General features: G+C 35.8%; 2 non-coding genes across 2 annotated transcripts; both read right to left on the bottom strand.

Annotated features, from left to right (window-relative positions):
* Window positions 1-10,251: 10,251 nt before the first annotated feature.
* On the bottom strand, window positions 10,252-10,325 carry Trnat-cgu (transfer RNA threonine (anticodon CGU)). The gene has a single exon. It is a non-coding gene; the product is annotated as a tRNA-Thr (tRNA).
* Window positions 10,326-10,558: 233 nt separating this feature from the next.
* On the bottom strand, window positions 10,559-10,632 carry Trnat-cgu (transfer RNA threonine (anticodon CGU)). Its single transcript has one exon. It is a non-coding gene; the product is annotated as a tRNA-Thr (tRNA).
* Window positions 10,633-11,804: the final 1,172 nt, after the last annotated feature.

The following is an 11,804-nucleotide window of genomic DNA, read 5'->3' as shown; positions in this document are numbered from 1 at the left end:
AGACCATGAAAATACGCGGTAATTGCGTAGCAGTCTCGCCTGTCGCATTTCACAGAACAATCGGCCCTCATTATCGGATGAGGCGGAGAATAGAATATAATTTTGTAACTACAATATTGTCAAAAAACATACCAAATTGCACATTTTTGGTCTATTTCCCTCAAATTGCAAGGCACTTTATCCTTATTGCCTACGGGGGTGTGGTATGGATGTTTGTACAGTTGTTTGTTTAAAATTAACAGCTAATCAATTTCAATTCAATTCTGAGCATTCATTTCAATTCCAATTCCAATACAGTTGCAGTTTGTGTTAATTAACACACTGCAAAAACTGTGTCTAGAGATTGTTTGTCCTCGATTTGTAAACACGTGTAAAATCTAAACACAAATATCAAACTTCAAAATAAGTGTTTAATATCTAAACACAATGCATCAAAATACTAAACATGTTTAGCATTTAGACATGTTTACAAATCGAGGACAATATGGTGTCTATGACCAATACACGCCGTTGAATTTGCACACCGAGTGATCGGTGCTTAAGCAACACGGCGCCAACGGTTTTAGCTTGTATATATGTTGTTATATACTTCATTAATATATTCTTGTTCATTGATTGGTTAAAAGTGGATCACATGACCAAAAATAGTTTTACCATCAGTGCTCCTATCCGTAAATAGTACCTCTAAGCCGTAAATAGTATTTTCAATGTCCCGGATGAGCCGTAAATAGTACCTCCAAGCCGTAAATAGTACTTTTGACCATGCCTTCCGCGTGCGCGCATTCGATGCGACGGAACAGTTCGCGCACGCGAAACTGCCATAGCGTGATTTCGCGCTGCTGTAATTGGTTAGCCCGCTTTTAGCCTATTCGATTTTTTTGAAGGGCAAAAAATAGGTTGTGCTTAAATTGGTCGTGCTGTTCACTCAGGTTAGAAGCTGGAGAGTCAAAACGTCAAAAAATGTTCTTTTAACCAATCAATGAACAAAGAACATATTAATGAAGTATATAAAACAAATATATACTGCCTTTATTCGAAGTTCTGGTTAAAACTATGGTCCCTCGTTGAGATCAATTAATACTATTTTGAAAATAGTACTATTGATCTCACCTCGGGCCCATAGTTTTAACCAGAACCTCTCATGGCAGTATATATTTGTATATTATTATTAAATACTTGCTTAGTTTTAGATTGTGATTTTCGACAAAGGAAAATCCCTGAATTTGGTATTCATGCCACGCACCACCTGTTTATTCGTATTAGTATAATACTACGCCCTCCTTATTTTAAAATCAACTACTAAATCTTGAAATCATCGCATGTCGCTCTTTCACAGAAACTGATAAAGTTCATAGCAGTTGTAGGCCAATATAGTAAGGAGGAAATTGCATGAACAAAATAATAGCATTAGGTTAAAGACCACTAATAGGCTTGGGCGATACATTAAAATACGATGAGTAACTATTTGTTTTCATGGCATTCGAAAAGACTGCATTAAAATCGCTGAAATTGATCAAGTTATATAGCCAAAAAAGTACTTTTTAGAGTTTGATGCTTGAAAATGGTACATTTTCTCTCATTATATGACATTTTTGATGTAATAGTACCAAAATTCATACGCACGGCTTCGGTTTTTAGTAAATAGTCGCCCTATCATATTGTAACTTTCAGCTTCGAGGGCGCACTGTCATTTTAAGGTGTTTACGGTTCAGTGCGTTAAAACAAGAAAAGTCTCAGGTCAACCTATGTTGAATTTTTGATCATTTGGCATCTAAATCATTTAGTTTCACCTGATATTGGTGGCATTGAACTGTGAGAGTTCTGAATATGAGAACATTCCACCCGAAATTAGGCATTTTCCCATTGAAACCCGTGTAATACATAATTAGTGGTATTTAACCATTAACAGCAGCAGATACCCAAAAGAAAAAGCCTGAATTTTATTGACAAAATCTGTGTATTAAATTCACACTTCCGCTCCCAATGGTTTATTCAGTATTAGATATTAGGCGGGAATATAAAGGCGTCGGTCTCTTTTGTAGAGAGTCATACCTACAGAGGTATTAATCGAAGGGCCATATCTCTACATTGTACACTCCCATTGCACCATGCGTACAAACTAAGTACAATTTATAACATCGATCAAAGCCCAAAGTTGTAAAATGATTGGTGAGTTGGATGAAACGAAGGTTGGGCAGTTTGGAATTTGTAGGAATGCATGTTTCCACAACTTTTAGAATTGGTTGTTGGAGTGTTATATATATCAAAACAATCTGGAAAAGGTTGATTATGATTCCTTCCTGGGAGATCATTAAGGATTTCCCAGGTTTGTTTGAGATTGTGCTTGTGTTCACTGAGTAATGCAATAATACACGAATCTGACTGGCAGGAGTATTTCTATAATTTACAAGAAACCGGTTATTGGCAACTGTTTGGGGACGATTTGAATTTACGATATATCTTATCCTTACGACTAATAGATGTTAAAATAGCAGTTGTGCTCCATGATTTAAGAGGAATACGATTAGAACTAAAATTCGCACGTTTAGCCTTAATAGGAAAACAACGATTTTAATTATAATTTTTAAGACAGAGAGTTTATTAAAAAATCACTTATACGCTTGGCTAACAGATTCCTCATTAAGAACATGATTCCAATTAGTTAAGTGATTTGTAAAAGAACGAATATTCGGTGATTTGTAAAAGAACGAATATTCTGTTGAGTAAATCAACGACCATGTGTAGATCCAACAAAATAAAGAAATAGAATCAGTAGATTGAAAATATTGTAAAATGATGATCAGTGATGTCAGATACACATATAAAAGATGTAATTTTCTTATCAAAGAATTGTGACAGAATGTGACGTAATCCTGGTGAGCGATCTATAAGCGGAAAAAATAAGCCAAAAATTAAGGTACCAGTTATATTCATCCCTGTATATCCTACAAAAGGACAGATATGTCATAATTAGAACCAGCAGTTAATGGCTGCGTCTTTTAGCTCGAATTTAAGACCTCATACGTTGAAATCGTTCAAGAAATAAAGACACAACATTCAAAAACCCAGGGAAGATTCTAATTTAAAAGTTGCAGTTTGCTCCATTGCAAGCCCTATTGATTTCGACACAAAGCGTTCTCGAATAAGATAACTAGCGCTGTGCTTCCGTTTATTAGCACGTTAAAACTAGTGTAGTGCTTTCATTGATTAGAACACAAAATTGCAACTTTCGATTTCGTTTCTTCCTTAGGTTTTAGATCCTCGTTTCTTTAATTCTCAACCAATTCCAACAAATAAGGTCTTAAATCATAGCTAAGGAGTAAAGTACTGGCTGCTTGTTTTAATTTTGACACATTTGTCTTTGTTTAGGAAATACAGGGATGAACATAACTGGTACCTTAAATCTTTGGCTTACTGTATTATGTATAAATTTCGTAAGGAAATTCTGAATTTTTGAATCAGCCTCGTGCAGTAAAAGATCTCTATTAAAATTACACGAAATAAAACAATGGCAATGTTTGTTTTCATTTGTAATAACATCAAGACAACGGCTTAAATCAGAGTTAAATAAATCAACATCAGTTTTATGAGCACGATAAACATTACCAATAATAATATTCTTACACTTTGAATTCATAATTTCGATGAAAATAGACTCTGAGCATGCTGCGTGATCAATAACATTATGCTGAACTAGATCAAGCTCCTTCCTTAATTTAAAATAAAGCAAACAAGAATATACAAAGCAGCACCACCACTTTTCCTGTCTTTCCGTGGTACAATAATTAAATTATAATTGGCAATATCAATTTAATTAGATTGATCCTTAAACCAATTGAAATTGCAATTACAGAAAAGGTGCTTTTCAAATTTGATACGAAAATTTCTCTGTTGTCACGATTTGTTATTAAAACTACGAGAATTTAAATGTAAATTGTAAAAAATGTCGCTGAACGATACATATCAAGTGAATTATCAAAGTAATAGTTACAAGAGGGAACGATTTGGTTGAAGCAGATTCTTTGACATAGCATTATCAACAATATCATCATACAAGAAAGGATTTAATTTCAAACTTATAGCAGCCTGTTATATTCAATGGAGTTATTAATATAAAATAAAAAGATTACATTTGAATTCATTATCATCAAGAATGTAATTGAATGGAAATAAAGTACCGGTACAGCTAAAACACATCCAATGATCATCCTCAATATTGCCATAAACACTTTTTTTTTATGACAGAAACTATTACAATATTTATTTACAATCATGAACAATGTTCCTCAAACATTAATTACGATTTGCCATAAGGAGTCAACGTCATACAAAAACAACAAAATTGAAAACCAAAACACAAAGTTACACTAAACACTGAGTGTATGAAAAACAAATATGGGGCCGAAAAGTATGTAGGACAGAATATAATTCTCGGAAAACCACCGGTAAAGCGACGAAAAAAAGAAACCCTGTTCTTTTTTTTTTTAATGACCCAAAAATCACCAAAAATAATTTGCAATTTGAGAAAATACAAAAAAAATTTGTTCCTGAAATTTCCGAAATTTGGGTCGGTATTCATTTGTACAGGAATTTTTTCCCCCAATTTATTCAAAATCTGGGTCGGTCGGGCCCGTAGAACAGGGTTTTCTTTTTTCGTCGCCTAACTGATAAATACCATAAAAAGCTAATTATGCACAACAATGTGGACAATAGCTGGCCAGCAAAGGTCAAGGATCAGGAAGAAAAATGGTTGGTCATCTGCCAATAGACACAATGATTCAGAAAGTGTCAAAGACGGCTAAATTAAAACAAAGTGAAATAAATAATAAATAAATAAGATATTTCAAGTAAATAAATATTTACAAAATTATAGAATATAGGTATGAAATAAATAAAATATATAAAAAATGAGACAATACAAACGATCGAATTTGGTGTTGAAGTGAACAAAATTTTCAATTACACCTTTTCAATGTAAAATTGATTTATTTTCTCGGCCAAATGAAAATCAATAATTTGTGACTCCTCGCCACAACTGAGCCCGGATGTCGCCAATCATCATTTTTAGATATTCAACCAAAATATTCTGCTTGAAATTAGCTTTAAAATGATGTATATCATGTCTATAGTACTTGACATTTAAGTAGTGAAAAATCAATAAAACAGTCAATAAATCCTTTCTTTCCTATTGTTTATTGTTAAGTTCGATGGAGCATATCTCAATAGTGGCACTGGCGACATCCGGGCTCAGTTGTGGCGAGGAATCACATTTTCATTTTTTCAGTAAATGTCAGCAGAAAACTATCTACCAAAAAACGTTTCAAAACGTAAAAAGCGGCCAAAGTTTAAAAATCTTTCCTGTGTGGCTTTTCACCCTTTTTAAACTTGGTCCCATTTATGAAAGTTTTTAAAGACCCATACGAAGTCATCTATAGGCTACTTGTTGGTTTTCTTAGTTGTCAATGTTTATTTTGTAGAGCAAATGAATTAATGTTCGTGCGTAATTGAAGTTTTTTTCCGTATAGACGTTATAATGTATTTTGTAGCAAATACTCACTTTGTTAAATTCTTCATCGTCATGTGCGATTCTGCGCCTTATGTACAGATGTAGGGCCTATATGTAGCAGGTTGACACACAGTCAATTTGCTAAGTATATATAATACTCTGCTACTCTTTATGATCACGCAATATAATAAAACATAAACCTTGAAATGTTTTTGATAATACATACGGTAGCCTACGTCATATTGCACCGCTTTCGAACAGTCTTAAACCTATAAGAGTACATTGTTGCATGTAAAAATTAGGACTCATTCTTCATGTTAATACTACTTTACTAAATGGGACCAAGTTTAAAAAGGGTGAAAAGCCACACAGGAAAGATTTTTAAACTTTGGCCGCTTTTTACGTTTTGAAACGTTTTTGGTAGATATTAATTCTTTTTTGAGGTAAAAAATATTGCGCGCTAAGTGGTTCTTTGTAGCCATGCGAGGTGAACTAGTTGGATATCCATATTTCGCGGTTAATGGTGCTTTGTAGCCCTGCGGGGCAAACTAGTTGGATATCCATATTTCGGGGTGAGTGGTTTTTGAAGCTCCGAGGGCAAACTAGTTGGATATCCATATTTCGCGGTTAGCGGTTCTTTGTAGACCCTGCGGGGCAAACTAGTTGGATATCCATATTTCGCGGTTAGTGGTTTTAACGACCCGTAACCACCCCAATCAGCTGCATACCGCATCCAGCTATTTTATTTATCAAAATACTAGTTTTTAATGCTATGGGGTTAACAGAATTATTAAAAAAATTAATAGCTGAACCCAATAGTTCAGCCAAGGACTGGAAACGACATATTGATGACTTTATATAGAGTGTATTCAATAAACCCAAGGCGGAACGAGAGTTGTAAGTAATCGCTATCCGAACCATAAACACACATGCATGATCAGACAACGAGTATTCAATTTCCTCATAGCATCCCACGTTGTTCACACGTCAGTCGAATTTGGCGGTGTTGGTTTGTTAGCCCTCCAAGTTATAACATCGTTCACTTTGTGTTGAACATTGTATGTGAGCCTCGCTGTAATAACATAAAGATCAGTCTGATCAGTGTGATATCACAGAGCAGACCCTTGAGAGGGCACTTGGCTCATTTGCATGGCAGTCGGACTCTCCATTGTATTTGATCATTTGTGTATGGAGTGCAATGGCGACCCGTCATTGTATTTGTTCATGTGTGTATGGAGAGCCACTCTTGGAGCCCATGGGACTTAGGCTAGGTCCTCAGGTAGAGTCAGACGCTGTATGTACTAGAAACGCCCATTCTTGATTCTGCGTTCATTCAATGTTAGCATTAAATTTGTATTGCCCGGCGGCCCCGCGTAATGGAAAAACCTGAATTTGTTACATAAAAAGAAATTAAAATTAAAAAGGCAAGGTTCCACCTGAGTACATATTAAATGGGTGTAGAATTTTTTTTTCAAATATATATATGAATTTAGACAAACATACGGGATATAATGTACCTTTGACATGACGCCATGATGACATGATTTTATTAGTCGTTTTATATATCACCTATACCGTGTATCATAATACCAGTATTTGTAATTTTATATTATATAGAACTAATATTTTGCATCATAAATGCGCAGTTCATATGCACAGACGATTACTAATCTTCACGACTTCAAAATAACATGTTACAAAGCAGGTAATAGGTGCTGGCCTTGTCCTATTGTACTTGTTCATTTGTGTATGGAGAGCTCACTGACCTGTTAATAGAGGTCAATGGAATAGCTTCTTTATGGGGCACCTCTCCATCGGTTTCAGGGCGCAGTTCATTGAACTCAGCGGGATTCTATTGCAAGTGCTTTTATATTATTACAAAACGGATCGTGGTTATTGCCTTGACAAACCTAATAAATAATTCATACCAGGGATGAATAAATCCAGGGTGCGGACATTTCATTGGTCGCAAACCACCGGGATTCGATACAAGTTTGCGTTGTAAATGAATGCGTGAATAAGAGTGTCATCCCCTTGGCGCGATATTTGATTTCTGAATATACTCAAGTTGCCGTTGAAAATGCCTAAAAATCATCAAGATATTGCAATACTGTCTAAAGTGATGTAAAATTGTGGCAAATTTGTATGATTTATCGCACATAATTTCTGCGTAGCGTGGAGAATCATTTACAAGGATTTTGGAGAAAAAATTTGATAATTTTAGGGAAATATAGAATGGCGGAAGAAAGAAATAAAACATTTTCCTGGAATGTGTAGACCATACTCTTTCTGTTCCTATTGATTTCTATACTGAAATAATTCTTAAAATGAAGTTGTTGGATGATTTTAGTTGGCATTTCTAGAACGTAAACATGTAGGCAGATAGTAGAGGCGGCACTCTATTCACGAGATTTCTTTTCCAACGCCAAAATAGCACGAATTTTGGTGGTTTGCGAGTGAAGAGTGTCCGCACTATCGATGGACTACGTAACTGTTCAATAGGTTTTTGTAAATGAGCTAGTATTAGTGGGTAAGCTGTACATCTCTTTTGCATTGTTAAGACAACCACGCTAGGTTTTTCGATCAACGTACTATGCGTGTTTGGTCAAGCGAGGATAATTTGTAAAGCAGCAAGTAATGGTGAGGATGTTGCCCTTTTTAACTACTTCTGACTTTTGATTTAGCCCAAAATGAATCAATAAAATCGTGTATAAGATATTTGTGGGAATATTTGGGCGCTATTACAACAATTTAAATAAATGGGCACTTCTGGGTTGGATATATTATAGACTCTATAGAATTTAAGTATGATATATTTTCGATGGTAAATATATTTTCACTTTCAAAGTTTGTAGTTTTCATAATTGCAATTTCTTAATATTATATAAAAGGTGAGAATAAGACTATAAATGTAAGAGTATGGGATAAGTTTGATTGTTAATAAATGCGAAACGCCGGCGGTAGACATCAGCAATATCAGGGATTACCGCGATTCTTGCAGTAGCTTTTATGAATAGAATACAATAGTGGATACAATAGCGGATACAATAGCGGAACAATAGAGCTCTCTTAGGCTGAGTTCACATAGAAGTATACGGTATACGGTATTCGCTATATATGAAATACGCTCATTCGATCAGGCTGAGTTCATATAGGAGTATACTATGTGAACTCAGCCTGATCGAATGAGCGTATTTCGTATAGCGAACAGCGAGTATGTCAGTTTACCCATTTTCTTCGTCTTATCAAATGCTTGTAACTTTACTTCTTGAGGTCACATTGCATTCAATGAGGTGTCATAATGTGCAGAATTAGATAGTGCATCTATTAAAAAAATGAATTTACCCACATATGGTTTAGGTTTTTAAAATTTGGACGGTATACACTGCACTAAAATCGAACACGCGCGATTCCCACTATACTATACTAAACGCAGGTATACGGCCTTTTCGAATAGCTCTTATGTGACCCGGTACTATGAAATTACCTTGCTCGATTTAAGCTATACGCGTCCACCTGCAAAACGTGCATCGTATACCCGAATAGTATACTTCTATGCGATCGTAGCCTTATGTGACCCGGTACTATGAAATTGCCTTGCTCGATTTAAGCTATACGCGTGAACCTGCAAAACGTGCACCGTATACCCGAATAGTATACTTCTATGTGAACGCAGCCTTACGGGCAAATAAACCTCGTCGCGTTTTGCTAAATTTCACTTCTTCTTTTTCATGAACTAACCGTTATTTTTTTTAACTTGTGGCAAAACTTCGACCGAAGTTTTTAATAATGCTTGGTACTGTATATACTTCAACTTGTGCCACGAGCTTTCTTGGGGGCCAACTTTTTTGCTTTTCAAAGTAACATAATTCGCTAACGAAACATATTTCCCAACTTTCTAAAGCACATTATGTCAAGCTATATGCCATAGTTTTGTCAGAATTTCGGTTTTGATTGCACCATTTTTAAATTCCGAACCACAACAAAAATATCGATTATTTTTGCGGGTTGGTTATATCAGAAATGAATTACTGGTTGGACATTTTGGCAGTCGCAAGTGAAAAAAGGTGAAATCAAAACGAAAATTCTGACCAAACTGTATATAGACACACACGATGTGCCTTACAGAGGTGGGAAACATCTTTCTTTAGCAAATTATATTAGGTTTACGAGACCTATGCCTTAACCACTTGGCCACGGGAGCTTCATGATTAGGCTGGTTGAAATTCGAACCCATAAGCGGTCACTTAAACTTATCTCCTCCCCGCAAATAGCTCATAGTAGCTAGAGCCGTAAATGCGAGAAATAAATTGCATCCTCCCTGTGAGGAAATATAACACGAAAAAACAGTGGCATGATCGACGGGAATTATATAAATAAACATTAATTTTCATCAGGTTCGCCGTCACAAATAATAAAGGAGACAAGGAGAAAAAGTGATCCCGCCTGGGAATCGAACCCAGGACCTCAGGTTTACGAGACCTTTGCCTTAACCACTTGGCCACGGGAGCTTCATGATTAGGCTGGTTGAAATTCAAACCCATAAGCGGTCACTTAAACTTATCTCCTCCCCGCAAATAGCTCATAGTAGCTAGAGCCGTAAATGCGAGAAATAAATTGCCATCCTCCCTGTGAGGAAATATAACACGGAAAAACAGTGGCATGATCGACGGGAATTATATAAATAAACATTAGTTTTCATCAGGTTCGCCGTCGCAAATAATAAAGGAGACAAGGAGAAAAAGTGATCCCGCCTGGGAATCGAACCCAGGACCTCAGGTTTACGAGACCTATGCCTTAACCACTTGGCCACGGGAGCTTCATGATTAGGCTGGTTGAAATTCGAACCCATAAGCGGTCACTTAAACTTATCTCCTCCCCGCAAATAGCTCATAGTAGCTAGAGCCGTAAATGCGAGAAATAAATTGCCATCCTCCCTGTGAGGAAATATAACACGGAAAAACAGTGGCATGATCGACGGGAATTATATAAATAAACATTAATTTTCATCAGGTTCGCCGTCGCAAATAATAAAGGAGACAAGGAGAAAAGTGATCCCGCCTGGGAATCGAACCCAGGACCTCAGGTTTACGAGACCTATGCCTTAACCACTTGGCCACGGGAGCTTCATGATTAGGCTGGTTGAAATTCGAAGCCATAAGCGGTCACTTAAACTTATCTCCTCCCCGCAAATAGCTCATAGTAGCTAGAGCCGTAAATGCGAGAAATAAATTGCCATCCTCCCTGTGAGGAAATATAACACGGAAAAACAGTGGCATGATCGACGGGAATTATATAAATAAACATTAATTTTCATCAGGTTCGCCGTCGCAAATAATAAAGGAGACAAGGAGAAAAAAAAATTCAACCAGCCTAATCATGAAGCTCCCGTGGCCAAGTGGTTAAGGCATAGGTCTCGTAAACCTGAGGTCCTGGGTTCGATTCCCAGGCGGATCACTTTTTATTTATATAATTCCCGTCGATCATGCCACTGTTTTTCCGTGAAACTATATTAGTTTGAAACGCTTAAAAATTAATTCCAAAAAGAGTTCGCGGGCAAAGGCCTATAAAGTAAAAATCTTACAACTAAAAGACACAATTTCATGCCTAATTTTAACACGAGGATTTTTGTAAAAAATGTATATCCAAACACTATGTTTTTAACTGACATTTCTGAAGGGCAAAAATATTGCTTTATATTTGACCGAGAAAATTAATTTCATAGCAAAAAGTGTATCTCTGACTTTTAGCGCGACTAATGCATCACAATAGAAGCTGGTGACTAAAGTTCTGAGTGTATTTAAGGGTACACGATATATTGTTGGTCATTATTTGAATCAATATATTATTGAAAAATAACACTGGTGCTTTGCAAAACTTCATTCTACAAATCATATACTTTGAAAACGTGCTTGACTTATTGTTGTTATTGAGTTATGTGCGTTTTACAAAAGTGTTGTTGTTTCAGCCCTCTTTACAACATAACTCAAGAACCACATGACCTACAAGAATATATCTGTGTTATTTGAATGCTTCTACACACTCGCTTTGAAATGATCAATACAATTTTTGCCAAAGTTTACTACCATTCGCAATATGCTGTGAACTACCAAATCGAAAAGGTTTTAATAGTTGCTAACCTTAAGTCAGATCAGATATTAGCGGATAAAAAAGTCCAAAGAACTAACCAACGGTCACTCTGTTTTGATGATAAAAGAATAAATAAAACACCTCTATGTGGGTCAAAGTGCTTCTTAAAATATAATTGAAGAGTTTAAAAAGTATTGGTGAAAAATAT

The sequence above is a fragment of the Amphiura filiformis genome, chromosome 7, assembly GCF_039555335.1.
Source record: "Amphiura filiformis chromosome 7, Afil_fr2py, whole genome shotgun sequence".
NCBI lineage: Eukaryota > Metazoa > Echinodermata > Ophiuroidea > Amphilepidida > Amphiuridae > Amphiura > Amphiura filiformis.
The sequence above is the reverse complement of the archived record's forward strand: the minus strand, read 5'-3'. Positions and strand labels throughout refer to the sequence as shown.